This window comes from Dipodomys spectabilis, unplaced genomic scaffold (assembly GCF_019054845.1).
Source record: "Dipodomys spectabilis isolate Male_0828 unplaced genomic scaffold, ASM1905484v1 ptg000113l, whole genome shotgun sequence".
Lineage (NCBI taxonomy): Eukaryota > Metazoa > Chordata > Mammalia > Rodentia > Heteromyidae > Dipodomys > Dipodomys spectabilis.
The window spans coordinates 786,024-808,168 of record NW_024870790.1 but is presented as its reverse complement, the minus strand read 5'-3'; the positions used below and the strand labels follow the sequence as shown (position 1 = coordinate 808,168).

Below are 22,145 nucleotides of genomic sequence, written 5' to 3'. Positions count from 1 at the left end.
TTCTTATTGATGGAGAGTTAGGTTATTTCCAATTATTCCCTACTACAATATTACAACAAATGCCTTCATGCAAGCCACTTTTTGTATCTGTGAGTGTAGTTCTTGGTGGATATATACTTAGAAGTAGAATTTCTCTGTCAAAGGGCACATAAAAATTCGAATTCCTTAAATCAAAACTGCTCCAAAAACGGCTATATCTACTTACATAACGCCATATGTAGGGTCAGTCTCACTACATTGTTAATTCTTTTGAAATGTTTTGCCACTCTAATGTGTACAAAACTGCATCTGGCCAGGCACTGGTGGCCCACACCTGTAATCCTAGCTACTCATGAGACTGAAATCTGAGGATTGCAATTTGAAGCCAGCCTAGGCATAAAAAGTTTGTGAGACCCTCTGCAGGGCAAATGACATAGCTAGCAAGATCAATAGAAAGCCCACGGATTGGGAGAAGATCTTTACTAGCCATACAACGGACAAGGGTCTCATATCTAAAATATACTTGGGACTCAAAAAATTAAACCCCCCAACAACAAATCCTCAAAGAAACAACTGCCCAATAAATAAGTGGGCGAAAGACTTAAAGAGAAACTTCTCTGAAGAAGAAAGAAGGATGGCCAATAGACACATGAAGAAATGTTCAAAATCCCTAGCCATAAAAGAAATGCAAATCAAAACAACATTGAGATATCACCTCACTCCAGTTAGAACGGCAAAAATCAAGAACTCTAACAACAACAGATGCTGGAGGGGATGTGGACAGAAAGGAACCTTACTTCATTGTTGGTGGGAATGTAAACTTGTTCAACCACTTTGGAAAGCAGTATGGAGGTTCCTCAAAAGACTCCACATAGAGCTCCCCTATGATCCAGCAATCCCACTTTTGGGCATTTACCCTAATGTTTACAAACAAGACCACACTAAAGCTACCAGCACAACTATGTTTATTGCAGCATTATTTACCATAGCTAAGATATGGAACCAACCCAGATGCCCCTCAGTAGATGAATGGATCAAGAAATGTGGTATATATACACAATGGAATTCTATGCCTCCATCAGAAAGAATGACATTTCCCCATTTGTTAGGAAATGGAAAAACTTGGAAAAAATTATATTAAGTGAAGTAAGCCAGGCCCAAAGAAACGTAGGTCCCATGGTTTCCCTTATTTGTAATATCTAGTATATGTATGAGTCAAGCGGAAAAGGTCAGATAATGTGATGTCAGGAAAATGAACCCTTAGATGTGTATTTTAATGTTTTTTTCTTTCATGCATGTGTTTCTAACACATTTATAAGATTATCTCTTTGTTGCTTTGTATGTCCCTCCCCCACAGTATAACCCTTGCTTTCACTATATTTAATGTCAGTATAACTTGTGGAGGAGATGGGGAAAAACCAGTTGTTTAAGGATACAGGTGGACCTGTTGCAACAATGAGAAGTACAAGTTGTCATGTCCAAAACGAACTTTACAACGTTGGTGGGGGGGGGGGGGCTGGGGGGGGAGGAAGGAGAAGGATTGGGATTAGGGGGGGAGGGGGGAGGCTGGGAAGGGATGTGAAGGGTAAACAAAGGAGGAGGCTGCAATGCTTGGTAAGAAATGTACGCATTATCCTGCCCATGTAACTGTAACTCCTCTGTACAGTATGTTCACAAATAAAATTAAATTAAATTAAAAAAAAAAAAAGTTTGTGAGACCCTTATCTCCAATAAACTACTGAGAAAAATCCAGAAATGGTGCTGTGGCCTTGATCACAAAGAGGCTCAAGGACAACGCCCAGGCCCTGAGTTTAAGCCACAAGACTGGGTAAAAAAAAAAAAAAAAAAAAAAAAAAACCTTAAAAACAAAACCCCAAAACTATATCTTTCCTGGTTTATAATGAGTTCTTTTGGTGACTATTACCTATTTATCTGGGCTTCCCCTTCTGTAAGTTGACTATTTGAACAGTATTTCTCTAGCATATCTTTTTTTTTTTTGTCGGTCGTGGGGCTTGAACTCTGGGCCTGGGCGCTGTCCCTCAGCTCTTCAGCTCAAGACGAGCGCTCTACCACTTGAGCTACAGCGCCACTTCCGGTTTTCTGGTGGTTTATTGGAGATAGGAGTCTCAAGGTCTCTCCTGCCCGGGCTGGCTTTGAACCGCGATCCTCAGATCTCAGCCTCCTGAGTAGCTAGGATTACAGGCGTGAGCCACCAGCGCCTGGCTCTAGCATATCTTTTAACCCTTTCTTGCCCTAATTAGTCTGGATACTCATTTTGAATATGCTAATATATTTCACCAATATTTTCCCCAATTTACTTCTCTGTTCAATATCCCAATTATTCTCTTGATTGGGTGGAGATCCATACTTTAAATTGCTGCAAAGATATCATCCTGCATTTTCTACTACTAATTGTTCAGTTTTGCTTTTTATGTTTGATTCTTTAATATTTAAATCTTTGTTTCTAGCTGGCATGAGTAAACATTTTTTCTTGCTTTATCTATACCATAAAGCAGTCCTTCCAAGATTATGTCTGTTAGTTGTACCTAACACAGGCCTTTCCTGTAGTATTCAGTTCATAAGCAATAAGTTAACACTCATTCATTGAGCTCTTACTGTGTTCAGAGCTCTGAAGAGATTCTAGTGGAATTGATGATGCAGAGTGTGCTTCAAGAAACATGCTATCTACCTGGGAAAATAAAACGTGGATACAAGAAAAATATTTTTGAGTATATACAAAGTCACAAATAGGTGAGGATTTTTTTAAAGCCCCTGGAGTTGGGTGCCAGTGGCTCACACCTGTAATCATAGCTACTCAGAAGGTTGAGATCTAAGGATCAAGGTTTGAAGCTAACCTGGACAGGAAAGTCCCTGAGATGCTTGTCTCCTATTTAATCACCAAAAAAAGCTGGAAACAAGAGCTGTGGATCAAGTGATAGAGTGGTAGCCTTGAGCAAAATAAACTCAGGGACAGTGCCCAGACCCTGAATTCAGGCCCCAGAATTAGTGAATGCACACACACACACACACACACACACACACACACACACACACACACACACACACACACACACACACACACTAAGTCCCTGGAAGCTGAGAATACAAATTTGTAGAGTTATAAGGGAGTAGGGTATCTATTCCTAGGCTAGCATGAATAAAAAGGGTGTACTAAGGTTACAGGGATATGATTTGATAAAGATTAACTCTGAGATAGATGCTCATCCAATCAGGCTAATTTTATGTAGTTTGCACAGAATGAAGGCAGAGGATAAGAGACACTGGGACCTCAGCATATGTCACAATCTGGCCTGGCTGGTACATTCAGGGTTTCCTTCCCTTCTTATTGCTACTCAGCCCCAGGGTACCAATTAAGAATGAAGCAAGATCAGTTTTGACTGCAGTCCAGGTACTCAGTCCACAAAAATTATCCTGATTCAGCTGTCTCCTCTCTCAGAGACATGGATTAAATTAAAGGGAAATTTTAACAAAATAATAGTAATAGCAACAACAATAACTGTTACACTAAGCTCAAAGAACTTTTGTAGCCTACATCTATCTACAAATATGCTCCACCTTGATCATCAGCTGATTGAGGTAGATCTTGTGGAATGGATGCCATTATCTGTCAAAAAGGAACTTGGGGTGTGGGAGATAGAAGACAGGAAAGTTCCAAGACTGAGCTACTTCCTCTTTTTCTTTTTTTTGGGGGGGATGGGTCCATCGTGGGACCTGAACTCTGGGCTTGGGCGCTGTCCCTCAGCTCTTCAGCTCAAGGCTAGTGCTCTACCACTTGAGCCACAGCGCCATTTCTGGCTTTTTTCTTTTTGCCTATGTGGTGCTGAGGTATCGAACCCAGGGCCTCATGCATGCAAGGCAAGCCCTCTACCACTGAGCCACCTTCCCAGCCCCTACTTCCTCTTTTTCTAGCGGTCTCCCTTCAGCCAAAACTTGTGAGTCATAGTTGGTTTATGCCTTTTCTATTCTGTGGCCAGAAAGCAAAAAAATGTCTGAAGGGCTCTGAGAGCTTCAACACAGCCTCCCCACAAGGAGTCCTTCCCTGACTCAGGATGCTGCAAGATACCATAAAGGTGTAATGTCTTGTGTTCCAAACTTGTCCTCCCAGGAGTCTGCATTGCCAAGTACACACAAATTATTCTCAGCAGGGCAGCCTGTACTCATGCAGCCCACATCAGGAGTTCAGTGGAGATTCTAGTGGAGTTGATGATGCAGAGCTGATTTTGCTCCTAGTAATCTCCTTCTACTTTAGTAGTTGGATATTTTGGAGTGGCAGAGATGTGGAGAGAAGAGGGGAAGAAGAGGTGGCAGAGGAAAAGCAAGAAGAACTCATCAAAACCAATAAACAAAAGTGCTCAAGTTCCAAGTTCCTTAATGCTCTCAGGGTCCACTCCTTACCATGGCAACCAGTAAACCCTCCAGCCTTCCTCATTTCTCAATCCAGTTGTTAATGAAGAGAGAAGGCTGGCTGCTTTTCTTAGGATGATTTCAATACTGGGCAAAATAAAATGGTCCTGGGGATGTGTGGAGGTTGAAGGATGGAAACAGTGAAGAGAAGCCAGGAAGACTGAAGTGAGGAATGGCAAGTTTCTATTAGGCAGCACCTCATGGAAACTGTTGTGAATGTGCTGAGGGACTCCAATGCTAACTTGTATTAGCCTTTAACAGGCTTGGTGAAGACCAACCCTGCCCACTCTTCTTCCCCAGAACCTGTCTTCAGTACCTTACATGCACACTCTAATTTAACCCTAAGGGATAGAAACAGTTATTAATTCCATTCCACGGATGAGAACAATAAGGCTCAAGAATGTTCTAGTTTAGAAATGGCAGCTCAGATCCTTGGACTCCATAGCCTGCTTCCTCTACATACCTGTGATACAGAATTACCATTAAGACTATGGTCACCATCACCACGTGCTTCCAAGACATGCCAATTAGCTTGGCACAGACACAGTTCCCCCACCACATTCTTTGCTCCCAACACTAGCACATTTCTGCTTGTCCAAATGGGCCCAAGTACAAGCTTGTGGGTAGGTGAGTACATCTTTCTACTTGTAAATATCCCTGACACAAGCACAAAGTTTCATGGCTTATAAGCCACATTTTTATAACCTATAGTTCTTATTATAATCATATGAGGGAACTTTGTTACCTGTTACTTGTTTTACAGAAAAGGACACAGAAGCTACAACACCAGAATCTAAGCCACTGGGACCACTTAGCAAAGAAATAAAGCATTGGAAATTGCTTTGTGTCATAGGCTAATTCTCACTAAGACTGGTGCCTTCTATTAAGATAAGGATAAGCTAAGGTCTAAATTCTGGGTTACAAATTGTCCATTGGAAAGAAGCCTTCCACACTGTCAGAATCATATCACCTTGCACATGTCTTATCCTCAAGTGTTAAGAGTTACCTCACCACACTTAGGAAAGACATGTGCTCAGGTGAGTACAAGCTGCACAGTTGCTTCGGTGAGCTTGCCGCTACCTCCCTCTGGGCCCCCCGCACTTCAATGAGGCCTAGGAATGCACATCACACATCATTTCTTCCCTCAGGTCTATAATCTTTTCACTCCAAGCACTCTTAATCATCCCGAAAGCCCAACAGATAAACAAATAGGTCACCAGATGACAATACTGCTTGGTGAAGACAAACATTGGTCATAAAGAGATCATGGCTTCATAGAGCAAAAGTCACTAGGTTACTGGGGATGCTGTACTAGCCTATAAAAGTAGGCTGAATGCCTAAGTAGCAAAGATCCTAGAGGATTCCAACAAGGATCCCTCAGAATTTTGTCAGTTGTGGAGCTTGAACTCAGGGCCTGGGTGCTATCTCTGAGCTTTCTTGTTCAAGGCTAGCACTCTACCACTTTGTGCCACAGTGCTACTTCTGGTTTCCTGGTAAGTTAGTTGGAGATAAGAGTCTCACAGACTTTCTTGTCCAGGCTGGTTTTGAACCACAATCCTTATATCTCAGCCTCCTGAGTAGCTAGGATTACAGGCAGGAACCACTGGTGCTCTGTTCCATCAGAATTTTGTTGGTGATTCTTTTTTGTTGTTGTTGTTGGTCGTGGGGCCTGAACTCTGGGCTTGGGCACTCTCAGCTCTTCAGATCAAGGCTAGTGCTCTAGCACTTGAGCCACAGTGCCACTTCCAGCTTTTTCTGCTTATGTGGTACTGAGGAATTGAACCCAGGGCCTCAAGCATGCAAGGCAAGCACTGTATCACTGAGCCACCTTCCCAGCCCTTTTGGTGATTCCTGTATGGTCTTCATCCTAATCCTGTGCCACTGTCACCCGGCCCACACCTCCCTCTCTTCCTCCTTCCCTCCCACAACAAAATGCAAAGGCTGCCTCTCCCATTGTCAAGGGTCTCTTCTCTGAAAGAACATTTCCTGGGTGGCCTCTTCTGAATTATTCATCTGCACTGCCTGAGCATGACAAAATTTCTCATTGAAAGCCCTGGGTGGGGAACCTGCCCAGCTCATCCCACAAGGCTGACCAGAGAGAAACCAAGGGTGTGGGGGAAGATGGGCAGTGGGAGCACTGGGGCCTGTCCTACCTTGGGGCAGAGGGAGAGGGAGGCCTTGAGACCCAAGCACTGGAGGGTGAATGGAACCTCTGGAGGCTCAAAGGGATGACCATGCTACTATTCTGGAATGTCATTTTTCCCCAAAGCTCTATACCAGTGACAAAGTCCTGGCCCCAACCACAGCTTCTCAGTCTCACAAGCTTCTGGGAGAAAATCCACTCACAGGACCAAAAGACCTCACCTCCTCTGTGAGCTGAGGGCACTTTGCTGGAGGAGCAACATGGAACAAGTCATCCCTAGTGTAGCTAGAGGGTCACAGCCATGTCAAGGGGGACAAGATGGAATTTCTTGCTCCAAATAAGGAACTGAAGGCTGCATGAGCCCAGGGACACAGAGTCTCCCTTCCTGAGTCCTGACTAGCATGCAGCATGTGGGGCAGCCATTCAGAACAAGGACACCTGGGCTAGGCTGTGGGGTTCATACCCCAGCTCTGCCTCCAAGGTATGTGACAGTGGCCAACAGTCTCACAAAGTCTCAGTTCTCTCATGGGGAAAACAGAGGTAACAACAGCACCTACTTCTAAAGATTGCCAAAATGCATATAATATGGCCAGTGCTCAACACTAATGCATCTTTTATTTTTGCCAGTCCTGGGGCTTGAACTCTGGGCGTGGGCACTGTCCCTGAGCTCCTTTTGCTCAAGGGTAGGACTCTACCACTTGAGCCAAAGCCCCAGAGCTACTTCCAGGTTTTTTGAGTAGTTTTTTGGAAATAAGAGTCTTATGGATTTTCCTGCTTGGGGTAGTTTTGAACCTCAATCCTCAGATCTCAGCCTCCTGAGTAGCTAAGTATTACAGGCCTGAGCCAGCAGCACCCGCTCCTAATGCATCTTTAATAATAATAATGGTCTCTTGTCTCTCATCAAACATCTCATTCTGCAGAGTCTGACCTTCTTGAATCCTGCACATTCTGGAAGGAACATGACATTATTTGGCAGGTTTCCTGGGTCAGTCTTTCAGAATATGTACAGATGGATTGGTAAAGGCACAACACACTCTCCTTCCTCACACTTAGGGTATCCAGCCAGCCAATTTGACTCACAGCGCTTGCCCTGGCCTTTTATCTAATACTTTGGTTTTGCTGTTTGTCATAATCTTTGGAAGTGGCTTATGATTCCTCCTAGACACTGGAACTTCTGAAGAAGGGGCCCCATCACTGTTTTGTCCTTTTTCAGACAATTGATGGTTGTTATGGATCAAATATTTATGCAATTCAAATTGCTGAAGCTTTAAGCCTCAATACATATTTGGAAGTGTGGCCTCTGGGAGGTAATGAGGTCCAGATGAGGTCACCAGGGCAAAGCCCCATAATGAGATTAGTGTCATAAAAAGAAGAGATATTTGTCATGGAGTATTTGGTCCTTGTCTTTCTCTTTCTCCCTTCCCACAAGGCATAGGGAGCTGGCATCTAGGAAGAGGGACAGTCAGCAGAACCCAACAATACTGGAACCCTGTCTTCAGACTTCCAGCCTCCACAGTATGAGACAGGTTTCTGTTAGTTTTAGTTGCCCAGTCAGTGGCATAAAGGCACTGCCAGTCAGCATTGTCATCCAGACTGGGATGGGCAGCCGTACCTCCCTCCCTATTCTTTCATTCATGTATTCAACAATATTTAGCTGCTATGTACTATGCCCAACCCTGTGCTAGAGAATCAGGGCTTTGACATAAACAGGCTTGGCTTCAACCTCATAGAGTTCAAGGCTAATTAGAAGGGGCAGTTATAAAGAGTCTTTCACAGAAATGTAAAATTATAAACCATGATAAACTCAATAAAATCCAAGACAAGGTATAACATCCAGTTGTAGGCTGGATATTCAGCCTCTACCTGATCAAAAAGAAGAAGAAGCCACCACCCTGGCAATAGTGGCAGCAAGATTAGTTCAGGTAGAGAGGCAGAGTATGCCCCTGTCCTTGGGCCAGGACATTTGCAATCCCTTCGTCTTGATGCGGTCAAGCTCTCTGAGGTCTTGATGGCTGCTGTCTTTTACATGTGTACCAAACTGTCTCCTTTTTCAACTCCTTGCTTTTAGACTATATGCATCAGAGTCAACAGGAAAACTTAAAAGTCATAGATGTTTGGGATGTATGGCTCCACAGACTTTAATGAAGTAGATCACCAGAGTACCAAATTCTGCATTTTAACTAGGCTGCCATTTGATTCTTCCATAGTTCGAATTTGAAGACTCTCTTCACATATTCTATATAAGATGACAGGTTCATAGCAAAACCTACACAAGTAATTCAGTACCCATGTTTTGAAGCCTGGGTTAAACAGTGACTTTCTCTCAAGAGCCTTCTCTATTCTCTTCATTTTACTTTTTAAGTATCAAGCTCTTAAGAGTGACAGTTCTCTTCAGCTTGAAATTTGGAATTTTTTTTTTCCTTAGGGTGACCAACCATTCTGGTTTTTCTGATACACGCCCAGTGTTAGTCCTGAAACTTCTTTGTCCCAAGACACCCCTCAATCTGGGCAAATCAGAACATTTGATCACCCTAGTTTCTTAAAGATGTGAATGCCTAAAATTAAGTTGAAAAAGGACTCATAAAAATCTCTTCCACCGGGTGCTGGTGGCTCACACCTACAATCCCGGTTGCTCTGAAAGCTGAGGACTATAGTTCAAAGCCAGCTTGGGCAGGAAAGTCCATGAGACTCTTATCTCCAATAATCTACTCAGAAAAAGCCAGAAGTGGCACTGTGGCTCAAGTGGTAGACTGCTAGCCTTGAGCAAAATGAGCGAAGGGACAGCGCCCAGGCCCAGAGTTCAAGGCCCAGGACTAACAAAAAAAATCTCTTCCATCTCCCTATGGTCAATGTGTTCCCAGTCTGCTGGGAACTCTGAGTTGCCTTCTCTTCCACCTAGAAAATGGTACACAGACAGTTTCTGCCTGGTAGAAGCTTTGGCATGCACTCTCCATTTTCTTCCTAGACAGGTATCATAAAAGGGGCTGTTTTTGCTAAGGAACACTAACTCCTTTTCTGCGTCCATGAATTAACTGAACGTAAGAGAAAAGCTAGGCATCCCAGCCTCTGCTTTGTGTGTATGTCCTTGTTCCTGAGCCATTCTCTCCTGCAGTCACTTTGCAGCCATCTTGGAAGTCAGAAAGGACCAGTCAACCTACCAGGTGTTATTCCTATTGTAACAAGGTCCCATCTGACCAATCCTTTGATTATGAGCTGCCACACCAACTGTGACTGCTGCCACAAGCCTTTACACTTATGGCCACTTGAACACACCTGTGACTCTGACTCTTTAGTTATGCATACCTCTCACTCCTTCCTGCTCTAGTCTAACTGTTATTCAATTCTAAGACTATTCTGGTTCAGGAAGATGAGCTGAAGTGCTTTCTTCTTGCAGCTGCCCAGGTCCCATAATAAACTTCCTTTCTTGGCCATTCACCATCTTTTTATTTGACATGTTCACCTGAGAAGCTGGACCTGACATATGAAACTCAAGAGTTTAGGCCTAGGGCCTAAAATCTCCTGTAACAGAATCAAAAAGGATCTGTGACAACAGTGGTAGGAAATAAAAATGCAAATTTTCACCAAAGGCTAAGCCCTGGTCTTAGAAATGAAAGCAGAGAGAAACCATCAGCTGACAGATTCACAGGGTAATAGAAAAGACATATAGCATCACCATGGCAACCAGCCTCCAAAGGCCTCCAGCACTTGCTGCTTTCTACATGAGATTTCCCCAAACAAGGATATTTCTCACTTCCTTGTTTTCTTTTCGAAAAAGATGTTAATTTTATTTCCCCTCATTTGTGCTTAATGTTCTAGGAGCAATTTAGCTTTTACTCAGCTATCTTAGCCCCTCTCTATTTCTTCCAAACCTTTCCTGCCTAGTCTCCCCAGCTTTCCTTTCCCTTCTATTTCTTCAAATTTTTCTCTCTGACCTCACAATTTCCTGTCCCCTTTACTCTGAGCAAGATTTCTAATTATCTCTTCTCCCAGAGCTAAGTCCTTATCTATGATGTAGTTCTAATGGCCCACTAAGCATCTGCTTTTTTTCTCTGAGTGATTCTATATGGTATTCCTTCTATACCCAGAATCTCTCTTCTGGCATCTTCCCATCTCTGAGCTTGGGCATACAGTACTGTAAAGCCATTCCAGCCCACAGAAGCAGGAGAATGGAAAGAAGGGCTCAAGAATAACAATTACCATTTATCAAGTGCTGAGTATGTATTCAACCCTTTTCTAGAGCTTTAATATCTATTACCATATTTTATCTCCACAACTACCTTGATGACATAGGTATCATTTATCATTTTAAATTGTTAACAAATGAGGAGAAAAGCATAGTGGTAATCACCTGTAATCCCAGTCTCCAAGAAGTTGAAACTGAAGGACCCTGAGTGTGAGGCCAGCTTAGGCTACTTAGCAAGACCATATCTCAAAAAAAAGTAGGGGAGACTGAGATTTTGGACGGTCAAAATGGTTGTAAAATATTTACCAGTGAGTGGTTGCAGAGCTAAAAGATCCCAGATTCTTAGCATCTTCAACAAAAATTGGAATATACGTAAACACACCAAAGTAAAGTGGCTAAAGAGTTTAATAGAAATTCCACCACTAAGGGAACCAGCAGGCCCAAACTAAGCAGCTCAAGAGCAAACAGGTGTTTTAAGTTTGTAGTTTTATAGGATTGAGGAATATGGGAGTTCGTGATAATAACAATGGGCTGATCTTAGCAAAGTGAGGGATCATGACTCAGAAGATTTTTTGGAAGAGATTTGAGTATCCACAAGGTTGCCATCCCACAGTTTTAAGTATATATATGAGTTGCAACCTCTGTGCATGAAGCCTTAAGTAGGAATTTGTGGATAGGTCAGGCTAAAGACACAAAGGCTTCTACTACAGGTGCTTCAGTTAGGACTGGCTGGCAGTCCTAACAGCAAACTGATTACTATTTACCCTAAAGAGTGACCATGGTAGGTACTAGAGAGGCGAGAGAACTCACTCATGTCTTTTAGGGCATGACTAGGAAAGATGATTGGTTTCAGCATGCTGTACAACTAACCTGACTCAAAATGTTACACAGTAAGTAGAAGAGGAAGGATTTGACCCCAGTCTAGTACCAAAGCCTGCCTAATTCATCTAATGTCAAAAGAGATTTCAGGAAGAAATCCTGTCCTACTCTTTGACTAGGAAGAATGGAGTCCAGGCAAACTTTTCATTTGAAGTGCTCCAGGTCCATTAAAAGGCTCTACACACACACACACACACACACACACACACACACACACACACACACACACACACACACACACACACACACACACACACACACACACCTTATGTCTTTTCTTTTTTGCGGGGGAGGGTTGCACACACACACACACACACACACACACACACACACACACACACACACACACCCTTATGTCTTTTCTTTTTTGCGGGGGAGGGTTGTCCTAGAGCTTGAACTCAGAACTAGGGTGCTCTCCCTTGCTTTTTGCTCAATGGTAGTACTTTACCACTTGAGCCACACCTCTACTTCTGGCCTTTTATTAGTTAGTTGGAGTTAAGGTTTGCTTAGATTTGTCTGCCTGGCTGGCTTTGAATCTCAGTTCTCAGATGTCAGACTCCTGAATGGTTAGGATTACAGGTGTGAGTCACTGGTACCTGGCCCCTTATTTCTTTTGCTAAGGTCCACAGGACCTAAAGAGCAGGAAAGGATGTGAGGGAGGATCCCTAGCTGAGTCATATCTCTTCCTACATACATTCAATCATCCAACACACAATTAATCAGTATTCCCTGTAAGTCAGGCCCATCCAGAGGTCCCTCTGTCGTTGGGGAGACTATTGACTGACAAAAGCCTTGTATATGATGCCAAGCTCTCCACTTTCCACCTCTGAGCTTATTTCTAGAGATAATTGGGACAATGTATGCCCAGGAGTATAAGGGAATGCAGTCTCTAAGAATAGAGTTTAAAGAAATTATTTGGGTAAGGAAATATATGTGCTAAGAAATTCTCAACAAATCTAGCCAATTCCGTTTTCTTCCCCCTTGCTTTCTTCCTTTATCCTCTTCTTTCTCTCTTCAGCTTTTTCTGAAAATAAGTTATTGAATAAATATTGAAGGAAGTGACTTACATGTGCATAATTTAGCTTACTTGTGATTTAATATAAAGGGATTTCCTTGGCTTTACTGTTGAATCTTTTCTGCAAACTAACAACTCAGGAAGGTCTGACAGCCCGAGCATGTGCTCCACCAGGAAGAGCTCATGGACTATGAGATGCAGTGCACATGCATGTCTTCTGGGGAGGGGAACAGGAGAAATGTCACAGAGCACAAAGCAGAGGATCAGTTTTAGGCTATTGGTAGAAGGCAGCAGCATGTCAGGGACCAGCTGGCCTTAGAAGCCAAAGTTACTGAAATCTAATCCAAGTTCTGCACCAAACTGCTGGCTTACCTTAAGCCTTTCATTTCCCCCTTCCAGGGCCTTCAAAGGTTTATATTTGATCTGTTTTAAACACTTTAAACCTGGTTTTGCCTAACATTTTAAGGGGTATTGAGGAGTTCCAGCCCTTCTTCCTCTGCCCAATGAAACCTTCCCCTATCAAACTGTAGTCTGTCTCCTCATTCTTTACTAAACATATTTCAGGCACCAAGTGGAAACCCAAAAGATACCTAAATCACCTAAAAACAATCAAAAAAGGTCTTTAAAGAAAAAAATTTGTGTTCATTTATTTCATCCATGATTCATTCATCTGGTGACTGAAAGGATCACCTCAAAAGGATGGAGACATCTTTGCCACTAGCCACAACAAATCCAGAAGGAGGCATTGACAGTGGTTTCACTCATTTTCCCTTAATATCTTACTTAAGGTAACTTAAAAAATCTAGTTGGTTCTCACTTGACTAGAACATCCAGTTAGAACCTACCTGGTTTTGTGTCCTGACTTTATGACATCTTGCTTGACATCCAGGAAAAAGACCTATTCTGTGGCCAAGCTCTGTGTAATACAGGCTGGAAAAGTATAATTTCTTCCTATTAAAGCCTGCAGAGTAGTTCTGGATTCCTACAAAAGTTAGATGCTCTGGGTGCTGTTGGCTCACTCCTGTAATCCTAGCTCTCAGGTGGTTGAGATCTGAGGATGAAGGTTTAAAGCCAGACTGGGCAGAAAACTTTGTAAGATTCTCATCTTACAGAATTGGTACTATGGATCAAGTGGTAGGTCACCAGCCTTGAGAGAGAAAAAAAAAAAAAAAAACTAGGGGAACTACTCAAGCTCTGTGTTCAAGTCCCACTATTGGTACACACACACACACACACACACACACACACACACACACACACAGACTGAGAAAAAGAGAGACAGACAGACAGACAGACAGACAGACAGACAGACAGATGGACAGACAAAGCAAGATGATGGTCTCTTCTCTTTCTATTTACCTCCTAAGACAAGAGGGAGTTCCACAGCAGAATCAAGTCCTATGAAGAATAGAATTGATCATTCTATCCTTCCCATTGCCCCATTTGTTAAATAAAAAGATCACTTTAGACCCTTGCTGGGAATCAGGAGACCTGTTTATCTCTGGAAGATGATACCATGAACATGTTTGTTAGTAGAGATCTGAGTAGGTACAGAATGATGTAAAGGCAGAGAATGAGGATGAAATTGGACATGAGAACTAACTACAAAAGAAGTCTCGCATAATTTCTGCTCTAGTCTATCTTGTCAAGAATGTATGAACATGATATAGTTATGTATGGGAAATTGGAAATAGGAGTGGAAAGAAGAGAGAGGACAGATGTAGAACATCTTAGATCTTTGTTTTACAGTCTATAAGATGGATCTAGGAAAGCCAAATAATGGCAGTGTATTTAAGCTAAGAGTAAATATGCTGAAATATATCAAAATAATTGTACTGTATTCCACCAACTTGGAACCAATACTCTTCCCAACCTCTGAGAATTTGGACACATTTGAAAAATCTCAATCTGTGAGAAATCTCTCTCACAGTTAACTAAAACTCCTTCTCAGCCTTTACAGGCAAGGAGGGGCCTTTGGGGTTAAGTTTACAGTAGACTTGGTTCCATACCAAGAGTCAATCAGTGAAATTAACATGAACTAAAACTCCCCAGGCACTGATCTTTTCAGCTTAAAAGCTTTTCCAAGATTAGGTCTCTGGTTTGAGGTTTGTTAGTTCTGTTCTTGTTCCTTCCCTCCACATCTCAATCCCTCCCCAAATTTGTGATCCCCCTGCCTCTGCCTCTGCCTCCTTAGTGCTTAGAGGCATGTACCACCATTCCTGTCTGAAGCTTATTTCTATAGCATTCTCTTTTGATTGCTGCTGAATGCTCTTGAATTGAATCAGTAAATTTTTTGCTGGAATCTGAGCCATCAAAAAAAAAAAGCCACTTCAAATTCTTTCTCTCCAGAAGCTCAGCACAAACCGAGCATCTTCACTCACTTCAGTTTCCTCCAGAGTACTTCTCCGAAGTGCTGAAATGTTCATCCATACTCTGCAAAGCTATATGATCTTCTTCTGCAGCTCTCTTCTACAGTTTCATGAACCTGGTTCTATACATGGAGAAGACCTGGTCTCTTCAGTGCTTTTGCTAGAGATGATGCAATTGAGATTTCTTAGCTCTGTGCTACTGCTTGTCTGAAAAGGTCAAGGCCTTGGCATCCTATTTGTGTTTCCTTAAATTGGACTATAATTGAGACTAGTCCTGGGATTGCAGTTGTGAAACAGCACCTGCCTTTGACTCAGCAGTGGATATACTGTTTTGGAAAGAGGGGATTAAAGAACACGTGGAAGGTAATGCATGGCAGAAAGGAAATGTGAAGGTTACAGAAAGAAATTGACAATAGACAGCAAAGAGAAGTCAGAGTTCTCAAAGCAGCACTCAGTGTCTGACAACGATGTTGCTGACAGTGCAGGAGTGGGTGGCAGCAAGAGCTGACGTGTATGACCTGCTCAGGTTTGCAGTAGCCTGTTGTCTGATTAGCTTCCCTGCTGACTTTTTAGAAGTGCCTGTCATTGATTAGAAATTGTCGTTCTGGGCCATAGCAGCATAACTTCACAAAAAAAATGAGTAATCATCCTACTTCACGAAAAGAAGTGGTTCCATTTGTCAACCTACCTAAAGGATTCCATTTATTCCTTCATAGTGGCTAAGGCTTCATAGTATAATAGTATAAAGCACATAGATGCCACAGCCACAAAGAAAAGGACTAGTCATCACACACCAAATTTTTCAGCCCCAGTTACAATCCTGGACAGTAACTTCTAGCAGTAGGGGTGGAGACCACCTTCAGATTATGAAGGAGAGTTGTGGGTGTGTGCTTCTCTTGATGAACCCCCTCAGGTTAGACTAACACATTATTATAATCACTAACATATAAAATTTGCAGGCTTAACTATAGCTATATTGTTGATATGATTAATGCAAACTCAAACTTTGAGTATAATTCTATGAAGTTACCAACTAAAGTTTTCCTTACTTCAGTATCCAGGGTTGTTCTGCAGCTGACATTTAATTTGTTCACGGTAAAATAAAAAAAGACAGAAGGAAACATAGTAGGGTGGACAAACATTAAAATAAAGGAAGGGAAAGGAAGGAGAGAGAGGAGGAAAGACAGTAAAAATCCTAAATAATTTAAGATCATTTACAGAAGCCCCACAGTGAAGAGTGTTGTTAATCCTCTCATGAAGAAGATGATTATTAGCAGTTGCAGACTAAGTATGTACTACCAGAGACAATTATGAGATTTAGATTTGTGTATTCTGTAGGCCTGGATTACTGGAGGATAAGCTCCATGGGAAGGTGTCTGGGAGATGATGACTTGTGTAATGTGACTAGCAGGTACATTCTGGGGTGAATCAAAATGAAATTTATTACTGCCTGACAAAAAGATATTTTATTTTCTAGGCCATGTGATAAATGTCCTGATCAAACACTATGAGAGAAGCACTCAGGTCCTAGGGCTGAAGATTCATGCAGCAGCCTTCTTTGGAAAGGCATTCCATTTCTAATCCACTAGAATTTAAGCTACATGAGGGCAAAGGCTTCTGCTTGGTTCACTATAATATCTTCTGGCATCTAGAACATATGGCATATGATTTGCACTCAATAGGTATTTGTTGAGTGAATACATGAATTAGTAGATATGAGATTCATTCCATACAATAAAAATTCCTTTTTCCAAGTTGTGTTGCTTTTGTTATATAACGGCTTCATGCCTTACACAGCATTGAATATCACAATCCCTAAATAAGTGAAATAAGATATCCATGATCATGATCACAAGGAAAAAAACCAATTTACCTTTCAGAAGAGGCATGTTACAGTCCTATCATCCTTGAATGAGAATGTTATAGAGTTATGAGAGCCAAAAGACAGGAGAGTCAATGCAAACTCTGTGGAAACCTTAGTGAAACTTCTGTGCAGCTAGTGAATTGCTCTCATGTGACTAATGGGATAAGTGATGATTCTGAGACTCCAGTAGGGAAAAGATAATGCATACCTGGATGCTAGTCAATACACCTATCTTAGATGAAGCCCTACAACACCAATGCATGCTGAACACTAAATAGAGAAGCCAGCAACAAAAGTAAGGCTACTGAGCAGTCTATTCTGGGCTAATTGTCTTTGAGGATTGGTAAGAGGTCATCTGGTCTTTCCACAGGCCTCTCCCAAGTTCATACATCCCAAGTTTTTCCTGCAAAGCCTACACTTGAAATATTCAATAAAATAGTCAGCTGTGTGCCAGTGGTTCACATCTATAATCTTGGCTACTCAGGAGGCTGAGATCTGAGGATGAAGGTTCAAAGCCATCCAGGACAGACAAATCTAAGAGACTCATATCTCTTAATTTCTGACAAAGAGCCAGAAATGGAATCTTGGTTTAATAAGTGCCAGCTGTGAGTAAAAATGTCAAGGGAGAATATGAGGCCCTGAGTTCAAACCCCAGTTCTCTCTCTGTCTCTCTCTTACACACACAGAAGGTGAAATTTTTGTAGCATCAGACTTGAAACCAGCCAATATCCAAAAGTCATGAGAACATTGAACATGCCTAATTCACCTATAGTTTTGTTTTTTCTAATTCCAGCTGAATTGAGGCCTGTGAAACTCCCACCACCACTACTACCCCACATGCTCTCTGCACCATCTCCTGAAGTCTGCAGGGCTAGAGTGCTTCCTTACTCTGCTTGCAATGATCCTGAGCAATAAAAATTGAGCTACTACTTTCAAGTAAACTGTCACATCCCTAGAAGCTGAATATGACCCTGAAAAGAAAAATTCACACACAGCAAAAAGATGCAGCTTTGTTCCTTAGAGATCCAACTGAAGTGCTCTGATCATCATCAGCAAATTTTTTAAAAGGTGTCTATCTTTTATTTCAACTCCCTTCTCAAACTTCCTACCCCAACACTTCTGAAAAGCAACTAAAGCTATGGGAATTTCCTCAATTTGGGGACACAGCCTACCTCTGAGGTACCTCTCAATCCATTTTCTACTTCAATAAATAAATAGGTAATATGGGGGAGGGGACTAAACTATCTGGGTAATTGGAATTAATTCCAAGAAGCTATGCCAAATAATTTTTCCACTCTGCCCCTCAACATACAGCCTAGAAATTATTGAATTTGCCAAAAATACCTACCTCAACTCAGACCTACTGTTTCTCCAATGAAGGGTTTGGGAAGCTTGCTTGTCAGCAGGGTGCAGCTGCAATTTTCCCTGCATAAGACTGGACCTTGAGGGACTCTTTCCTGGAATGAAATATGTATGAAAATGTGCTTAATCCACTTTTAGCAGTTCAGTAGGTTTTTTAAAATAACAAAATTATGTATTTCACCCTGAAAACCATGTTTCCTATTGTAGCTTTCATATCACCTCAGCACTGCAATGAAGTCAGTTTTTCAGGCCAGTGTAGTAGCAACCAATTGCCAAACTGAAAAAGGTACAATATATTGTAGGACATGGAGATTCTTAAACACCATGGTTTAATGATGAGAAAATGGTTAAGGGGCAGGACTGGATACAACTTCGTACCCTTCGCCTGTAGGAAGATGCTGAGGTCAATTTCAGAGAGTAAGGATTCCTTGTTGGACAGCAAACTCTTTGGTGCTTGTCAAATCTAAGCAGCAGTTCACCTAGTTCTTTATCGACTTTTCTCCCTTCTACTCCAGGACCCAAGGAAATCTGGATTTCTTCATCATGTCAGCCAGACATTTGCTGATTGCTGCAATATCTCACAAGAAGAGATTATCCTCCCAGGAAGATGACTCTGCCATACTCTCACCACTCAGACATCCCATGGGGCACAGAGGAGGTGGGGCCTGAGACAATGGACCAGTCCCTAGAGGCCTATGCTTTCCATTAGCCACAAATTTCAGACTGCTGAGTGTGAGGCCACAGACCCAAGGGGCAAGTAAGTAAAAGCTGCTCCTTCATTTCTCCTTATTACCATTGCTTCTTGCTGGCCTTCCATCTGTGTGTGTGTGTGTGTGTGTGTGTGAGAGAGAGAGAGAGAGAGAGAGAGAGAGAGAGAGAGAGAGAGAGAGAGAGAGAGAGAAACCATTCTTTAACGAGAGAGAGATGCACAAGTAATGAGCTTGCAGAAGTGTCTTTGGGTACTCAAGGTATATCCCTAATTGGTTCAGTACACTGAGCATTTGGTGGAAAATATGTCTCTTCTTTCAGGCAGATCTTGATAGAGTAGGGGGGAAGGCAAGTAAGCTGGTACTAGATGGTAGTATGTTCCCCTCAAACCTTCCCCATCTCCAGGCACAGGCACTAGAATCAGACCCAAGGAAAATAGCAGAAGTTCAAAAATTCTTCCTTGAAAAAATTACAACACCCCTCAGTCTAGAAAGGCAAGAGTAGAGGGGAAAGTACTTTATGGAGAAGACCATCTTAAAACACTGGGGAAAAGTTGGGTGCTGGTGACTCACACGTGTAATCCTAGCTACTCAGGAGGCTGAGATCTGAGGATCACAGGTCAAAGCCAGCCCAGGATGTGAGACTCTTTATTTCCAATTAACCACCAGAAAACCAGAAATGGAACTGTGACTCAAGTGGTAGAGCACTAGCCTAGAGCTCAGGGACAGTGCCCAGGCCCAGAATTCAAGCCCCATGACCAACAACAACAGAATACTTGAAAGGACTGGAAGCATGGCTCAGTTGGTAGAGTGCTAGCCAATGAGACAAAGTGTTAGGTACTGAGTTGCAGTCCCAGTCTCTCTCTCTCTCTCTCTCTCTCTCTCTTTCTCTCATGAACACATGCGCGTGCACGCATGCATGCATGAACACGCGCGCGCGCACACACACACGCACATGCGCGCGCACACACACGCACACACACACACACACACACACACAAATACTGGAAAGAGAACAGGCAATTCTAAACATTAATGCAAGAGCAGAATGACCAAATCAGATGGTCTTGGATTGCAACCTGAGAGCAATGGTGAACTATTGTGGTAGAGAAAGTGACATGAGGGGAGAGTTACACAAAAAAGGAGACAAGTGTTCCCATTTGGTCCCCAGTGTGGAAGTCTGCCCTGATGTTCTATAAGGCTCTATTCCTGTCCATAGAATAAGGACTGTAATGCCTAAGGAGGAGGAAGGATAACCAGGCAAAGATGTTTCTAGGAGAATTAGTATTTTGCTTTTATAGACATTTTTTGAGGTGTAAATGTTATCCCTACCAATTCCAACAAGCTTGGCTCACTCATTAATATTTCAGTGTGTATTCTTGAAAAATTCTCTTTATCTTTCATTTATGACTTGAAAATTCTTCTTCCTTAATAACAACACCACCAAAAAGGAAATGTTGTCCAAGTTCTATAAGTGGATGCCTTGTTATGAAACCCTGTATATAGGCAATGGACCTATCGGGAAGAGCTTCCAACCCTTACACCCTCCTCTCCATGACAAGAATGGTTGCAGTTAGCTTAATTAGTTTGAAACACTCCCTACTGCCCTGTACAAACTCAGAAGAGCTCACAGAGAAGTTCCTACCCAAGAAGAAATTAAAGCCTTTGCTTCTCACTGCTAAAATTTGGGAGAACATGAGAGATTGACGATATTAGGGAGCTAGAGAAAGAAAACAGAGATGGTGAGGAAATATGTATATGTGTCTTTGAGAGAGATAGGGAGAGAGCGAGAGACAGAGACAGACAAATAGAATGATGACAGATACAGGTGAGACAGGAAAGAACAGGAAGGGATAAAGATGGAGAGAGAACATATGAGGGAAAACTGGTAAGAAAGGGAGGAAGACAGGAAGTGAGGAGAGTTAAAGAGGAAGGAAGAGGCACTGGTGGGAATCCCAGAGTTGTTTAGATGACACATGGAAAAATCTGGGGAAGGGTCAGGCAATTAAAAAGAGTTGCTGAAGCCTCTAGATGGCATCAGCAAATGTGCTGAAAGGAAGAGAACAGTGTACCCCTTTACCTGCTTCATCTAGGGATGCAGGGCACCAAGTCACTGTTCTTCCCACTGTCCCCTTCATGATACCTCTGAAGCATACAAAACCTGCGAGTTGGTGTCTGAATGGGTACTCTACCCTGTCCTCACCTCCACCCCACACAAACAAGAAACAAGGGACAAGAAGGAAGAATTCTGAGAGGTTCAGAGGTTCTCAAGCTCCCAAAAAGTGACCTGAGAAAGGGAAGAAGGCAGGGGAAAGAATGCACAAGAACAAGAATGAAGGGGAATATGGGAGCAGAGACAAGGACAGACTGCCATGTAGGCAGACTCACAGGGGAGCTGCTCTGAAATTCCTGAATCATCTGTACTTTGCACCTTCATCCAGAGGATGGGGAAACACTTTTTTGCTCCTGTCCTCAGCCTGCCCCTCACCTGAAGCTGCCAGATCGAAGATACGCAGAGGCTCCACCTAACCTCTCAGAGAGTAGGTGGATTTTCTCTTAGGAAAATCATTAGGACTTTTCTGTTGGGATGTAGCTCAGTGCCAGGCTAAAAGGAAAGCTGTTGAGTGGGGGGGGGGGGGAGGGGGGAGCGTCCAGCAGGGCTGCCTACGTGCACTCCTCCAGCTGGAGAGTTGGAGGCTGGACAGAACACCTCAGGCTGTCCCCAGGCAGCAGCCGTGGCAGACCAAGCTCCTCCCAGGCATACAGACCTGCTCACTTGGAACCCCACTCCAGCTGCTAGTGACTGTGCCTTTAAATTGCTGCTTTCAGAGGGTGCATCTAGGGGGAGGTGGGAGGGAGAAGAGGGAAACATCTTCCTACCAGTCTCCCTCCTCTCTCCCCTCCAAGATTCTCCAGGGTTTGGAGAGTGATTGCTACCCAAAGAGCATCTTTGCTAGCTCCCTGACCGGCAAGCTGAGGCCCTCCACAGCCCAAGGGGAACCCAAACAGGACCGGTAGGGTTATCTGTGTCATGATCATTTCTATGGAAATAGTTCTGGTCCCTGACTGGTAAAGACAGGACAGAAAAGAGGGCAGAAGAAAAAAAAAAGAGCATACAACTCCTAGCCCAGCTCCACACGCACTTTTGTGGGCAGCCCAAGTTGGAGAAGGCTCTGTACTTTTGGCATTCCCACAGGGATATCCGCTCTCACCTTGGCA

General features: G+C 42.9%; 1 protein-coding gene across 1 annotated transcript in view; it reads right to left on the bottom strand.

Moving 5' to 3' along the window:
• Plp1 (proteolipid protein 1) overlaps positions 1-22,145 on the bottom strand; it is a 114,983-nt gene that overhangs the window by 43,472 nt on the left and 49,366 nt on the right. The window lies entirely within an intron of this gene.